The 15,869-nt window shown below is 52.7% G+C and overlaps 1 protein-coding gene across 1 annotated transcript in view; it reads right to left on the bottom strand.

Moving 5' to 3' along the window:
• Nucleotides 1–15,869, bottom strand: part of PTGS1 (prostaglandin-endoperoxide synthase 1) — a 33,566-nt gene that overhangs the window by 16,746 nt on the left and 951 nt on the right. The window lies entirely within an intron of this gene.

Below are 15,869 nucleotides of genomic sequence, written 5' to 3'. Positions count from 1 at the left end.
ACCGTCCTTAGCCAGTGGGGTTTGCCAAATCTCCCCTTTCCACACGGCATGATCACAGAGCAGTGTCACGTTCATTGAGTCACCTCGGATTCAGACCTGTCTGAGTTGGCAGCCAAAGAAAGAATAGTTTATCGTTGCCATGGAGAGCAATATCTGAAGAAATTTGGACCCTGTTTCTAGACACATTTGGATCAAAAGTGTTGCGTTGGTTCAAAGAATGCCAGATCTCCGTTCCACCCAACGCTCCTCTTTTTCTTTCCCCTCCAGTCCTCTCTTTCACCAATTCATCTGTCTTTTCCTATTTTATCACTGTTCCATCCACCCTAACATGTTATGTCTATGCCGTAGCAGCTGGTTTTGTATTGTCTGTTCTTGCCGCTGAAACACGTTGTAAAGCTACGTGATCGTACAATCAGATTGGAGGGCCCGTGAGGCACCCAGTATTGGGAAATATAGACATGCTGTAAGCCATTCACCTTTTTGTGCTGTTCACTGTCTGTTTCTCTATGAAAATTAGTTTACAAAAATAGAATCACCGCCAGCACCAGCGTCACATTACTGCACGCAAAGAGGGCCTGCTTCGCGTTTGCTCTGAGGCCCCTTTCTGCTGCTTCAGTCCCATAAGGAAGCCTTAAGCTGTGTGGCAACAGCCGCCCTTTCAGCAGGTTCCTGGCCAGCAGAGAGCTGCTGGGACCGCTCGGTACCCACCCCACCCCACTCCCAGTCCTGGCGTAGGAGACATGTCTGGGATGGGGACGGAGGAAGAGGGAGTAGCCAAAGCACCGTGCTTTGCCTCCGGCCCATAGCCACAGGCAGCTCCAGTGTCACTTGGAGCAGGCCTGAGGCAGGACGTTCCCACCCAACCCTGGCTGCTCCAAGAAAACAGGCCAGGAACTGAGAACTGGGGCCAGGGAGCCTGTGGTCTCTGGAATCAGCCGTGGGGACCCGTGTCAACAATCTGCAAGGCATACTCAAAGGGCTCTGACAGATTGTTCTCCGCGATCCATTCACCAGGCGTGTCAGGAGGAAGAAGGGTACAGTTCCCCCTGGAAAATGGTCTGTTACGCTCACCCCCGGCACAAGATGAACAAACAGCCCGTGATTCTACATTCTCCTGTAGGACAATGATGGTCCGTTGCCATTCTATCATGATACTTGTCCAAGGCTCTCAAAGCACTCAACAAATGCTTATTAGTCCTCACGATGTCCCAGTGTCAGGGCATTATTCACGTTTTGTATATGGGGAAATCGGCACAGAGACGTTCAGTGACTTGTGCACAGTCACATAGGGACAGAGCTCAGAGCAGAACCCGCATCCTGAGTCCTCATGCTGAGCGTCAGACACCATGCTTCATATTCCACCTATAGACACACACAACTTCCATCCCTTGCTGCCCGCTGACCTTTTTCCAGCTCTAGCTTTCATCCATTTTGTCTTTACTGGCTCCCAGCTGCCTGGAATTACTGAAAGGCAAACTGCACAAACGTTGGCGGCGGAAGAGTACCTACTGCTGTCAGTGGATCCTGATGCCAGTGTTGCCAACTCTTGCAGTGTTTAGTGTTTTACTCCAAAAAACCCCAGCTCTTGGAGTCATGTGACTATGAGAGAATCTCAGCTTCCATTTACAAAAGTGCAAAGTTTTTAGCCCTGATGGTTGTGGAGAAAAATCTTGAAAACGTGACACCCCTTCCTGCCCCACCTGCCAGGCTCAAAAAACAACAAGTAATTAAAAAAATAATAATTTAAAAAATCTTGTAAGTTTTAAGCCAATATCATGATTTGGGGCAGTGGGGGGGCGCTGTCTTGTGATTTTTGAACCTCGGGGGTTGGTGGTACTGTGACAGTAAAGATAAGTGCAAAGTACTTCATATAGGAAGGAAAAATCCAACGCATGACGACAAGATGGGGAATAACTGGCTAGGCGGCAGTACTGATGAGAAGGATCTGGGGTTAGAGTGGATCCCAAACTGAATATGAGTCAACAATGTGATGCCATTGAAAAATAGCTAATAGTCTGGGGTGTATTAACAGAAATGTTGTATGTAAGACTCGGGAGGTAACTGTCCTACTCTACTCGGCACTGGTGAGATCTCAGCTGGACCACAGTGTCCAATTCTGGGTGCCACATTTTAGGAAAGATGTGGCCAAATAGGAGAGAATTTAGAGAGCAACAAAAATTAGAAAAGGTTTAGAAAAGCTGACCTGTGGGGAGAGGCTAAAAAACTGGACATGTTTAGTCTTGAGCAAAGAAGACTAAGTGGGGGGAGGGACCTGATAAGTCTTTAAATATGTTAAGAGCTGTTCGAGAGAGTGTTGTGATCAATTGTTCTCCATGTCCACTGAAGGTAGGACAAGAAGTAATGGGCTTAATCTGCAGCAATGGAAATTTAGGTTCGACATTAGGAAACACTTGCTAACTCTAAGGCTAGTTAAGCTCTGGCGCAGGTTTCCAGGGGAGGTTGTGGAATCTGCATCACTGGAGGTTCTGAAGAACAGGTTGGACAAACCTGTTAAGGAAGGTCCAGGGTTCCTTGGTCTTGCGTCCGTGCAGGAGGCTGCACTTGATGATTTCTCAAGCTCCCTTCCAGCCCTACGGTTCTATGATTCGATGACTCTTGCCATGTGGCCGGGGTATAACCTTTGTAACCCTGACCCAGGTCATGTGACCGGGGCCTGGGAAGAGTGGGTGTCACACCTTTCTACAAGCAGTGGGACAGGAAGCAGTGTCTTTGGTGTCTTATTTCAGTCTATAGGATAAATCCCGGCCAGAGCATGAGCTGCTTTGTCTGAAATGTGGCAACTTCTAAAAATGTGATTTAGGTCTATGTCTGTTCCAACACCCTTCGGGATGCTCCTAGATCTGTATTTTTGCACTCTAGAAGTGTATCTGTCAGTACACTTAAAAAAAACCCAAATCAGACAGATAGGAGTGACCTATTTCCGTCAGCAACACAGAGCCAGCTTGGGAACAAAGCTCCCCTGCGGACCCGCTAGGTCTGCCTGGAAGAACAGCCATTGGAGGAAAAGAAACATCTCTCACAAGTAACCAGGAGAACAGGAGAGTCTGGGGAGACGACAACCTGTCCACAAGGGGCACGGAAATAGAGAGTGAGAACTTTCCACATCTTTGCCAGGGGCAGGTTCAGCACACAGTTCACCGTTTTGCAAAGTCTGACCCAGTATGTGATGGGTAAAGCATTTCGGGCCACGTTCTGCTCTCATTCTGCTCTCGGGTATAAATCCGGAGTCCTTTGAAGTTACACAAGAACAGAGTCTGGGCATGGGTCACTCCCAATTCAGCCGGCCAGCAAGGAGAGCGACATCAGTGAGCTGCATAGCTGTGGAATTTTGATGCAAGCAGGCTTCCAAGCCAGGTCAAACAGGTGGGTTCTGCAGCACGCTCTGAATGGTGCCAGGTGCTGGCTTGGGCTTATGTCCATGGGAGCTCATTGAGTTGCCTGGGCTGGGAATTCTCACAGGCTGAATTCATGAGGTGGCAGAGAGCAGCGCATGCCAGTGGAGGGGGGAGAGTCTCACAGACAGTTACCAGCAAGCAGAGAGGATCTGTTGCAGGAGTTCCGTCGCTGTCGCCTCCGTCCCATTCCTGAGATTCTCCATAACTGGGGTCATGCTCTGACTTATGCCCCAAGTCATTCCCTGTCTGTAAGGCTGTGTTTAGAACTTCCTCATCTCCAGCCCGCGATGGCCACTTTCCAAACTGCATTACTGAGCTGTATCCTCCTCGGTGGGAGGATAGCCGGGTGGACACACCGTGGTCACCATTCAAAATTTCCATAAGGGGACAATATCCTCCCTGAGAGCCATGGCCAACCCAACGTGAGGGTGAGTCAGGGAGCATAGCATGCAGGGCCCGGAGCAGGTTGCTCAATGGAACATTCCTGGTTTGTACAGTGATTTGATGGTAAATAGAGATTGTTATAATTAGTATGGCTCAGAGACTTCCTTGGATGCACGTTAAAGGCAGCTGGTGTTATGCAATGCCTTTTTGCTGTATACACGTTCCAATGCATAGTGAGCCTTTGGTCTCGTAGCCGCTAAATTCTAGGAGATTCCAAGTCTCCCAACTGTTCCGCAGATGTTGAGGATTCTATTTCTTCAATGCTGTGAAACTAGGGACGCTTGGCAGGTTTGGGGCTTGTGGCTGCAATTTATGTTTTTAAAAATAAGGATGAAAGGTTTGAATTAATGGGAACCAGTGTGTGACATCCGAACCCACAGAGAAACAACGGAAACAGGCAGCGTCTCGGCCCAAGGGCTCTTAGACTGTAAGGTGCTGTGGTAACAGGAACCAGCCTGCCCCAGATGCGTGATGTTGTCCACCAACACCCCGGTGAGGGACTGGCCTGGTCCCTGAGAAACATCTTTGAGCACCAGATTCGCTGAGGACAGAAAGGCCCTGAAGGGGGGATTCCTCTCCTCCTGTTGCCGGAGATTGAGCCCTTTGCTTTCGCTCCTGTCTTGCTGGGGCGAGAGTAATGAGAGTGGCTCAGGACCCACGAACCCACAGGCCGCTCTCTGGGACAGCTTGCCACTCAGCTGAACACCAGCCGAAGGGGCCAGCCCGCAGGCCCTGCGGGGATGGGTGCAGGAGCAGAGCCTGGCTAGAACAGAATTGCCCTAAAATGCGTCTCCTTGAGGGCTGGCTGAATTATCCCCAAATCGCCGATCCAGAGCACAGAACAGCCAGGGCTTGTCTCCCCTCCTGCAGCATAAAGCTGACACCCCCAGGGCCTGAGCCGAAGACCAGTGGAGTCAATCGCTCTCTGTCTAGTGACTTCAATGAGCTTTGGACCCGGCCCTTATTGCTCCTCCGTGCTCTCTCAGGGTCTGTCTTCCCTGCGGTTACCGCAGGCTCTCAGCCGGCTATTGCCCCAGCCGCCTCCCCTCCACACACACACAAGCATCTCACTCAAGTTTATTAGTGTTTTCAGGCTTGGCTGGGGGGTTGGAGCCTGCATGCTGCTTCCACTCGGGCTGACAACCAGCCACTTTTCACTGATGATGCAGGCTAAGCCACTGAAGTGCTGGTTGATCTCCCACGATTCGATCCCTGCATGTGCCCAGGACAGACGGGTTCTCCCCCAGTTCCCTGGAAAAGGACCATGGAGCAGCTCAGCTCACTGCAGCACAAAGGACCATGGGATATGCCCTCACACGAGTGAGGACAGCAGCAGTGAGGATGCAGTAACTCGGGGAGGACTTTGCAATGTGGCAGCTCACACCCACGCTAGACTAACACCAATGCTCAGACCCCACGGCCGACCACCCAAGTTAACTGCAGTGAAGACACATGCTCTGAGCTCTCCTGCCCTCCTCTCTCTAGGGTGATGGACACTAGGAGAAACGCCACGGGACAGCACCACTACCGCCCCCTGTGCTCCAATGTCCCGTCTAGCCAGCATGAAGATCTCTCTGGACAAATGGCTTCCGGCCAGCAGCAAGTTCTGTACCTGGATGGCAGTGCAGCCACGCACCTAAGAGCAGAGACCATCACTGACTGTTCTGGGGGGCTGCCCTCCGCGAGGGAAGCCTTTGTAAATATTAGTCTTACAGGCAGGTCCTGCAGAAACCATACATGACAAAGGAATGTGCAGCCTCTTCTCAGGACCGCTTACGGTTGCTGTAAAAATAGACGACCCAGGAGCCCATCAGCTTGGCGTGGCTATGGACATGAAAATCAGGACATGAAAAGGCAGGCAGACCTAGGGCTGTCCAGACTGTCAGCTCCTAACTGGAGCAGCAGCTGTTCACAGCCAGAGGACCTGTCTGTGGCGAGGCAGAGGCCCAAAGGGCAGCCCCTCCCCACTTGCACTAAGGACATCACGCAGCAGTTGCTGCCCAGGGCAATGAAGTAAAGGAGCCAAGTACGAGAACTCTGCGAGCTACTGACGGGAAGCTCGGACAATGCGTGTATCCCAGCAGTACTGTAACAGCAGGCAGGGTTCTTCCTGCCCCCGTTTAGGGATCACCTCACATCACATAGAGGATGAGAATTGAAATCCCAACTCATGTAACTGCAGTTATTTATCGGACTGTTTTGTATACCTCAGGGAAGGTATTTGCTTCAATAATATCCGGCAGCAGCAAATGCCACAGTTACTCATATGTTGCCTTAACCATTATTCTGCTGGGTAGAGCTCGCTCTGGGTCTGTCTGGGCTGGTAGCACTCTCACCTCTTTGCCGAAGGGCCTGAGTTTACGTCCCACACCAACGCTGGGCCTGGTGCCCCGGGCTTGACAGTACCGTGGTGTAGGGTTAGGTTGTGTAGCGCTGTTCGAGGTGCTACCCGGCAGCCCTTCAGATGTGGCCCCGAGGAAGAATTTGATTTGCTGTGCCCAGGGCCGGCTCTGGCTTTTTGGCTGCCCCAAGCAAAAAAAAAAAAAAAAAAACCCACAAACCTGGGGGGCGGCCGGAGCCAGGGTGCAGGGGGGGACTCCCTGCCCTGCAGATTTGCCCCAGCTAGCGGGGGGAGGGGAAAGGAGCAGGGGGGAGAGAGAAGGGGGGCGGCCAGGGCTTCAGTGGGGCGCTACCACGTGCCCCCTGCCGCCGTGCCCCCTGCCGGGAGGGCTCTGCACCGCTCCAGTCAGCTGGGAGGGAAGGACGCGGGCTGCCCTGCCAGGCTTGCTGCAGGGTGCTCCCATCCTCCGCGCCGCTGCCCCCTACAGGGTGGCCGGAGTGGAACACAAGAAAAAAAAAAAAGGCGGCCGTGCCGCCCTAGGATTGGGCGGAATGCCGCCTCCTACAAGCAGCCGCCCCAAGCACCAGCTTGCTCGGGAGGTGCCTGGAGCCGGCCCTGGCTGTGCCTGCCTACCTCCCGCAGACATGACATGACATGTTGCTGCTCCCCGGCTTTCATGTTGCTTTCCTTCCAAGACCCCTCGCAGAGGGCAGCCAGAACAGTGCAATAAGCAGGGGGGACAAATTATTTAACCGTGAAGAAGTGGAAACAATGATGAGTAATGCCCAGAAACACGCACATATCGTCGCTCTGATCTCAGCCAAGCTGTAACAAGATCCTCGGATTCCCAGTTGCCTAGGTGAGCGCTGCAGGCCCAAACAATGGAGCCGGGACCGACTTGTAGCTCTGGGCTTCAGAGCCCCTGAGCATTGCAGAGGAAGGTGAGGAAATTGAACAGAAATAAAATTCTTGGCAAGAAAAAGTGGCTCAGACACATCCCTCTCACTGAATGATTCCCCCTCTTTAATCTTGAGGCATGTGAATAAACGGCTGGGACAGAGTAAATACAGGTCCGGAGAGGGCATGATACGCATTTTGGGTGCATGCAGGTTCCCATGTTTTGGGAGCGTTGGCTTCTTATCTGGCCAATGACTCCCTTTCTCCTCCGCTGTAGACCAGCTGCAGTTTGTGGCTCATTGTTCCCATGCAGCACAAATGAACAAATCCCACTGATCCATACGGAGCAGATCCTGCTTGCAGAACTGCCCCGATGCACCTCCCTGACGCACCTGCCGTTCCCCACATACCAGCCGCGCGGTGCCAGGATTACTGAATATTATTTACAGATGAATAAACAAGCCCTCGCCTTTACTGGGCAAATGCTTCCCTCAGGATCAAACACACTGCAGATCAGCATTTGCTATTCCTTGTGCTGTCTCTGAGAGGAGAGTTTGGCTTTTCCCTGGAGTGGCAGAGACGGGAAATTTCCCACCTTTTCTGCTCAGTTTCACACTTCGGAGACAAGACAAAGTCCTTTTTCAAGTGTCTCACCTGCCAGTGCCCCTCATCTCTGCCTTCACTCATCTACCCAGCTCCAGCTTCTCCTCTCTCCCTGCGGTTTGTCTCCTTCCCCTGTTCCTTACGTGGTAGCTTCTCCCCCAGGCCATCGCCCTGCATGTCTCCTAGTCCGTGTTCACCATACACATCTCACCCGCTAGGCTCCTAGCCCATCCCCACACTAGCGCTCGCACCGGGGCCAGCACTGAGGGAGCTTTCCAGACGAAGCTCAGGGCAGACACACACGCAGACCCTCAGATACCCTGCTACAGTCGGAGCCAGCGCACGTCCTCCGAGCCCCACTACTTCCTGCCTAGTCGGCTCCGGCTCCCTTAGGCTCCATTCCCCACCTCTGAGCGCTCTCGTTGCCTCCCTGAGTGTCCCCACTGCAGCCCCCTCCTGCCCGAGCTGTGCTCCTGGGCACTCTTTTCCTGGCGGAGTGACACACCCAAAGCTCCCGCCTGCTTGCTCTACGTTTTCACAGACCCACTAGTGCTTAGTCCCACCAAGGCGTTGTCAGAAAGCTAGAGGCAGGAGGCTCCTGGCTCCCAGCACATCCAGCCCACGCCCCAGTTGCCCAGCACCGCACACCCTGCTGCTGCCACTGCAGATTCAGACTCCAGCCCGCTCCCCTCCTCCCGGCCCCTCCTCAGACCTTCCTAGTGCTTGTGAGAGATGCTGGCGGGCAGCGCCGCAGCCTGATGGCCTGAGTTCACAGGGCAGGGTCCCGGCATGCTCCCCTCAGTGTACCCCATGCTCTGAATGGAGGGAGCCCCAGCAGGAGGCAGATGGCAAGTCGCTCCTCCAGCGCCCTTTCAGCCCCTGGCCTGTCTGCTGAGATGGCCAGTTGGTGGTTTTGTGACATGGGTGACTGACTGTCCAGAGGCGAAATGAATAGAGACTCTTTCTCTCCTCCTCACCCCCACCCCCACCGATCCACAGAGGCCACCAAACAATGGCGGGGGGGGGGGAGCTGGTGCAGTGGCCGGGAGGTGGAAAGCTGCTTAGCGTGCCACTAGTCCTGTCCTCCTCCTTCCTCTGCAGTCTCACAGCACGAGTCCCTCTGCCAGCGCCCTGGCTCCAGACGGGCAGTGAGGCGGGGAGAAGAAATTTGCTCAAATGCATCTCAATTATTTTGAAACTTTCTTCTACCAACTTTTAGGAAGTAAAAAGCCCTGGTCAAGCGGTCTGTACTCGCTGCACTGCGCTTTCCCATGGGCTTTGAGGAAGTCTCTCTAGGGGGTTGGCTGTGAGGATGGGCCCTCTTTGTCTTCCTCCCTCGCAGGTTTCCGGAAGTTGCACTGAGCTGCTCCCAGGGAGGACAGAAATGTGACAGGTTACGGCGCTGCCTGGCCCAGCGTGGTCTCTCATGGAAAGGGATTAGAACATAAGAATGGCCCTACTGGGTCAGCCCATAGGTCCATCTTGCCCAGTATCCTGTCTTTCGACAATGGCCAGTGCCAGGTGCCCCAGAGGGAATGAACAGAACAGGGAATCATCAAGTGATCCATCCTGTCGCCCATTCCCAGCTTCTGGCAAACAGAGGCTAGGGACACCATCCCGGCTCATCCCTCCATGAATTTATCTAATTCTTTTTTTAACCCTGTTATAGTCTTGGCCTTCACAACATCCTCTGGCAGGGAGTTCCACAGGTTGACTGTGCGTTGTGTGAAGAAATACTTCCTTTTGTTTGTTTTAAATCTGCTGCCTATTAATTTCATTTGGTGACCCCTAGTTCTTGTGTTATGAGAAGTAGTAAACAGCACTTCCTTATCTACTTCCTCTACACAGTCATGATTTTATAGACCTCAATCATATCTCCCCTTAGTCGTCTCTTTTCCAAGCTGAAAAGTCCCAGTCTTATTAATCTCTCCTCATACAGAAGCCGTTCCATACCCCTAATCATTTTTGTTGCCCTTTTCTGAACCTTTTCCAATTCCAATATATCTTTTTTCAGATGGGGCGACCACATCTGCACACAGTATTCAAGATGTGGGCGTACCATGGATTTATAGATAGGCAACATAATATTTACTGTCCTATTATCTATCCCTTTCTTAATTATTCCCAGCATTCTGTTCGCTTTTTTGACTGCCCCTGCACATCGAGTGGATGTTTTCAGAGAACCATCCACAATGACTCCAAGATCTTTCTTGAGTGGTAAAAGCTAATTTAGACCCCATCATTTTATATGTATAGTTGGGATTATGCTTTCCAATGTGCATTACTTTGCATTTATCAACATTGAATTTCATCTGCCGTTTTGTTGCCCAATCACTTAGTTTTGAGAGATCCTTTTGTAGCTCTTCACAGTCTGCCTGGGTCTTAACTATCTTTAGTAATTTTGTATCATCTGCAAATTTTGCCACCTCACTGTTTACCCCCTTTTCCAGATCATTTATGACTGTGTTGAACAGGACTGGTCCCAGAACAGACCCCTGGGGAACACCACTATTTACCTCTCTCCATTCTGAAAACTGACCATTTATTCCTACCCTTTGTTTCCTGTCATTTAACCAGTTACTGATCCATGACAGCACCTTCCCTCTTATCCTGTGCCAGCTCACTTTGCATAAGAGCCTTTGGTGAGGGACCTTGTCAAAGGCTTTCTGAAAGTCTAAGTACACTGTGTCCCCTGCTGTAACTCCACAGAAATGGGCAGAGTGGCTTTTCCACCCATTATTCCCCCTTCCCCCTCCACCTCTGCAACTCTAATGCCTGATCGGCCGTGCCCTCGCTATACCAAACCCTGGGCCAATAAACAGCTCCTCCAGGTCCTGTCCTGCAGCACCCCCTTAGAGCATTACTAACGCACCCCAGTCCTGTCCAAGTGCATCCCATTCAGCTCTGCCAATGCACCTCTAGCCAATGGCTGAGTGTACCCTGGCATGAGGTGCAACGCCACTGATGCCAATGCAGTGATTCCCACTTACACCTGCTGTGAATTTGGCTCTTGGGCTCTGCTGAGCAGAATGTGCCAGTCAGATGGTGCTAGTCTCGTACCAGATACAGGACTGAGATGGTCACCACCAGATTCATCATGTCCCTTGTGACGTACCCCAGCTTTGAATTGGTCTCTGGAGGAGAAATCTACAGCTCTTGCCCATTGTCTGTGCCCTGCCCTACTGCAGAAGCCATCCCACCTCTCCACAAGAGAGCAGGTTCGCAGCAGCTGGATGTAACCTCGGCTAATTCCTGTTGGATTTCTCCAGCCCAGCCTTTGGGCCTGTGTCACGGGAAGCTGCTGTGTGGCTCTTTGCTCTGCTCTCGTGTGGATGACAAAGGTCACCCCTCACCCATCTCAGAGCTTGGGAACTGGGCCCATTTTCAACCTCACATACTGCATGAGAGCAGCACAAAGACAAAATTGGCCCCTTCCCTCCATCGCCCGCTTTGCTACCCTCCTCACTTATAGATGATTGTGATGTTACATATAAAGCATGCCTCGTAAGGTCTCAGGGGAAAGGTTATGATCTGCTGAAAGTCATTTCTCTACCCAGATATGCATATCATTAATGCATATGGAGTTATGAGAATTGTGTTGTACGGTTGGCACTAAAACAGGCTGTAAATTGGGGAACCAGCCAGATATTAGCTTCCCATAGGCAATAGCAAGGAAAGTAGCCAACACCTGGCAGGGTATCACTCAACCCATCGACAACCATTCTCCAGCAAGGGAGCTATGATGCAATGGCTCACCTGCATGAGGCCACACATGGGCAATTGCTCAACCTGGCCTGGGGACTCAGCAATGCCCCAGACAGGCCTGGACTTGTGTTTTCCCAGCACATGGACTGAGGGTATAAAACAGACCCAGTGGCCACATGCTGGGCCTTTCTCCCTCACCCACCTACGCTGCATGCAACAAGGACACTCTGAAGACTCCAGCTGAGCGGACTCGCCCAGATGTCAAGGGTGAGATCTGTATATGAAGGACGGCAATATCCAGTGGGATGAGAAAAACGGCTTAGCCTAGTTGTTGCCCAGTCTAATCGGGTTGAGAGTTTAGACTATGTGCTTAATTTTATTTCTTTTGGTAACCAACTCTGACTTTTTGCCAATCACTTAATATCACTTAAAATCTATCTTTTGCAGTCAATAAATTTGTTTGACTGTTTATCTTTACCAGTGAGTTTGTATGAAGTGGGGGGCAAACCTGCTCAGGTTTTGCAAAGGCGGCTGTATGTCCACTTTCCAGTCATGAAGTGGTGAATCAATTAATAGATCTGCACAGCCCATCTTGAGCAGGGCAAGGCGGTATATTCCTGAGGTGCAGTGCTGGGAGCTGGGGGGATTTGGCTCTGCTGCATTTCTCTGTGTGATTCATGAGTGGCTCTGGGAGCATTAACACAATCTAGCTGGGTGTGGGGCTCCACATGCTGTTGTGCTGAGTGATCACAGCGCCGGGAGGGGTTTGCTGCTGATCACTAGCAAGACATTGTGAGAGACAGCTCGGGCTGGAGAGAGTTCAGGGGGGCACAGCAGTCCCACAGTTCCAGGCTGCATCCCAGGGACCCCATCACAGACAGACCCTGTCACACTTTGCCCATCCTTGAACAGTCACAGCAGGGCAGCAGCAACATAAGCTTCCATCCCTGATACACGCCACACCCCTGCCTGTCAGGGAGCACCTCGAGGGAAGTGCCATCTCCATGGCCCATGCACTCCCTGGCTTCTTCAGCAAAGACCCCAGCAAATTCCACATGGGCAAACAGTCACCGTGTGATCATGGGCCTCATGGCCTGGTCTCTCCTGTCCTAAAGGCCCATGTGAATCCAAGACTCGGATCCCTTTGAGTGAGCCAGTCCCCGGCCATCTTTCCTCTTTCTAGCACACACAGTGCCAGGCCAGTCCCACTTCGGGGGCTATTGTTCGTCACAAGGGGGGAACACACCTTCCACTAGCGAGCAGGCCCCCCTCACCCTCCCCCACCCCGGCACACACAGACCGGCGCAGACAGAACCAGACTGTTGTCCTAAGTTAAGAGCTCAGGCAAGTGCTCAGTGATGGCTGGGAAGGAAATCAGCCCTGCCATGGGGCTCCGGAAGCAAATTCTTTTTCAGCTTTGGGCAAATCCAGTTTGCTACAACATGCTCCCACCCCAAACCTTCTCTTCAACTGAATCCCACAGTGCAGCAGGCTCTGGCCAGCTTACTTCACTGTTTGTCAACCCCCCCCCCCCCACACACACACACACATTACCACTTCCTTTCTCTGGTTGGGACAGAAGACAGCAGTGTCAAAATACTACAAGAGTGAGCGAGTGAGAGCGCCTGTCCTGGGGCTGGGGAGAGTCCCTGACACAGGAGGTTTGCCGGTTTCAGACAGGCGTCTGGCTCATATTGACATTAGGAACACTTTGCTGGCACAGGCATCCTGGGATACCATCCCGCAAAGCGCACACAATGTGGACACAACTCTACCAGCAAAGCGGTGCTCTATGCCGCTATAGTCAAACCACCCCTCACACGTGAAACACGCTCTCTGTAAGAGCGTAGCTTTACCGCTGTAACTGTCGGCACTAGGGACTTCTGGTGGTGGCCACGGATCACACCTCTTCACCCCCCCGAGCCACACAGCTATGCCAGCCGAAGCCTGTAGCACAGACCTGGCTGTAGACACTAGGGTGATGATACATGGGCAGGACTTCCCAGACCCCCTCCTCTCTTGAGCTTTGGCTATCCCTGCTTATAACCACACGAGATGGAAGAAGGGAGAAGCACCAGGGCCTCCCTGTACTCCCCCTGGGACCTGGCTATTGCCAATCTATTTCACCTTGGAGGCACTCGGATACTATGGTACAAAGCCCTTCAACAGAGAAATGAACCTGAGCCACAGAGTTCAGCAGATACAAACTGGGAACTGAGCTCCCGCATAGTTGAGGAGTGGATAGGTCTGGCAGGTCAGGTTAGGGCCCTGGCTGGAGAGTATGACAGGGTTTGTTTGTATAAAAAAACCCTGAGCCCATAAAGTCATTATAGGAAAGGAAAATAATCTAAAGAACTCGGGTTCTCTGAGGGTTTTTTTTCCCTTGTACCTTTTTAAATTTAAACCTGTGGGTTTGGTAAATGCCATTGTTTTCCAGCAGAAAATCAGTACGGTTCTGAAACGTTCCAGGGCCTAAGCATTCTGGAATGGTGGTTTGGTTTGAGGAAGGATGGAAAATTACCCCCTTCAAGGCATGGTTGAATTGATTGTTCCTACCGAGGGCCCAGAGGAAATTCCATCCTGAGATTCGCTCCAGGCCCACGCGGCTGGTTAAAACAGGGCTCCCCGGTCCATTCTGTAACGGCTCGAACGGGGCTTGCTGCTGCCCATGCCACCTCTGGCCTTTCAGAAGTGTCAGCCCGTGGCCCTGGGGGGAGTTGGAGCTGGTGCCGCCGCGGTGGGAAGTGGCTGTCTCTGTCTGAGATGAGCCGTTACAAAGCAGAACAGCACAGAGACTTGAGTAAGGAAACAGCCTGAGGCAGCACGGCTGCTGTTATCTGGGGCCGGAAGCAGGCAGCAGCCCATGTTACAAGCTGGCTTCCTCGCCTGGCGGGGCTAGCGCTTCGCTCCAGAGCAGCAGAGTCAGTCTGGCTGGTGTCAGCACTAGACTGACAGCTCTGACCTCAGTCACACAGGGCTGAGGCCAGGACTTCATTCGTTTCAATGGCAGCTTGGCCTGAATAAAAACCACATCAAAGCTCAGTGAGGACCTTGGCCTGTGGCCCTTCGTGTTATTTTTCTTTTGCGTGTTTTGGTCCCTTACCCTCATTTCCCTCTGAACTTAGCTGCATGATGCCCCTACTCCTGTCCCCTTCGGGATGTTACACTGGACTCCGAGCTGGGATGAAGGCTGGCTATTGCCCGCCATGTGAAGGAAGGGCGGCTGGACAGCCATATTTGCGGGTGGCTGGGAAAGCCGCAAGGTGAGCCCTTGCTATTTGCCAGAGGGGTGCAAGGCAGCCGCGGAGCACAGTGCACAGTGGCCAGGTCTGGTGGGAGCTGACTGTGAGAAAAGCCTGCGGAGAGGGAGCGAGGACACGTTGCTGTCCAGTTAAAGCCCCTTCGGGCATCCGGTCTGCGCACAACCCCCCCTCATCTTCTAGACTCAGCACGCAAGGGGCCAGGCAGTTTTTTCATAGGGGAAAGTTTTGTTTGATGAAGATTTTTTGATCTGGGGCCCTGGGCCAGATCCTGGTGCCGCTGAAGTCAATGGGTGTTTTAGCACTGACTACAGTGGGACCAGGGTTCTGCCCAGCGTCTCCAGCTTCGATGCAGTCTGCTGGCACCTGAATGCTCTCTTTTATTGTGTGTCCATCTGCCATTGGGTTACGTGAGCACAAAGCCACTGGCCCAGCTCGTACAGTGGGGTGATCGTGGCTCCCGTGGCCAGCTAAATCTAGCTGCTTGGCATCACAAGTGAGTAATGCTCTGGATGGTATTTTACTCGGAGGGGTTGTCCATCTCCTCCACCCCAGCCAGCCACCTGCTAAGGGTCCAGGCGGACCCAGCTGCCGAGCACTGAAAGGTCCATAGCGAGCTTGGCTCTGCCCCGCTCTGGAAGAATTGGCGCTCAAAGCGCACTGTGGACGTGAGGTGCGTCGTGGCAGCAGGGACCAGGCGGACAGTGGGTGCGTGGCAGCCTAGTGCGAGGTAGGGTTACTAACCGTTGGCACAGACAAGCTCTTACGGACCTATCAGGAAGGACCTGTTTTTGCACACCACGCTGCCCATGCTCGGGAACCTCACTGGCAATGGTACCCAGCGGGATGAATGCAGTGGGCAGTTTGAGAGCCATGTTCAGGATGCCCCTCTGTAACTCATCTGAGCCAACCCCAGCACCCAGGAGTGAGTGATGGGTGAGTCCTGGGGTCCCCTGAACTGGCCAACCCCCTTCCCCATCAGGCTGGGGGGCTGCTCAGAACAAGGTGCACCTTGTGCCCCCCAGCACGGCACTCCATCGCATGAGGCTGTATCGCTCCTGGAGTGGTCCCTGGGGGAGGTGTGGCCACAGGTGGCCCAGCAAGTTCTGTAATGGGGCCCCTGATCACCCCCAGCTTTAATAAGGCGATGCTGCCCCGGTCCCTGACTGGTGCATGGCACGCGGCCTTATACAGGCTCTGCAG

The sequence above is a fragment of the Trachemys scripta genome, chromosome 17 (genome assembly GCF_013100865.1).
Source record: "Trachemys scripta elegans isolate TJP31775 chromosome 17, CAS_Tse_1.0, whole genome shotgun sequence".
In the NCBI taxonomy this organism is placed as follows: domain Eukaryota; kingdom Metazoa; phylum Chordata; order Testudines; family Emydidae; genus Trachemys; species Trachemys scripta.
This window is presented reverse-complemented; position numbering and strand designations above follow the sequence as displayed.